Source organism: Sinocyclocheilus grahami, unplaced genomic scaffold (assembly GCF_001515645.1).
Source record: "Sinocyclocheilus grahami isolate Dianchi unplaced genomic scaffold, SAMN03320097.WGS_v1.1 scaffold2.1, whole genome shotgun sequence".
NCBI lineage: Eukaryota > Metazoa > Chordata > Actinopteri > Cypriniformes > Cyprinidae > Sinocyclocheilus > Sinocyclocheilus grahami.
In genome coordinates, this window is record NW_015505181.1 from 207713 (window position 1) to 208236 (window position 524).

Genomic DNA, 524 nt, shown 5'->3' on the forward strand with positions numbered 1-524 from the left:
CTGGGCTCTGACTAGGCCATGCAAGGACATTCATCTTTTTCTCCTTCAACCACTGTGTGCTCAGTTTTGCTGTGTGCTTTGTCATGTTGTCATGTCGAAAGTTAAACCTTCTTCCCATTGACAACTTTCTGGCAGAGGGCAGCAGATTTTCCTCAAGGGTATTTTGCTTGGGATATGTCTCTTCTAACTTTGCACATCTAGACTTTGCAATATTTGCCTGCTCTTCTTTGCAGAACTGCTCAAGTTGAGTTAAATTTAATGGTGACTGTTTGTGGACTGCAGTCTTCAAGTATTTCCACAGATTTTCAATGGGGTTTAAGTCTGGACTCTGACTAGGCCATGCAAGAACATTCACCTTTTTCTCCTTCAACCACTGTGTGCTCAGTTTTGCGGTGTGCTTTGGGTCATTGTCACATTGGAAGGTAAACCTTCTTCCCATTGACATCTTTCTGGCAGAGGGCAGCAGGTTTTCCTCAAGAATTTGACAGTATTTTGCCCCATCCATTTTTCCTTCTATCCTGACA

The 524-nt window shown here is 43.1% G+C and overlaps 1 protein-coding gene across 2 annotated transcripts in view; it reads left to right on the top strand.

Annotated features, from left to right (window-relative positions):
• Positions 1–524, top strand: part of LOC107597244 (1-phosphatidylinositol 4,5-bisphosphate phosphodiesterase eta-2-like) — a 16455-nt gene that overhangs the window by 12524 nt on the left and 3407 nt on the right. The window lies entirely within an intron of this gene.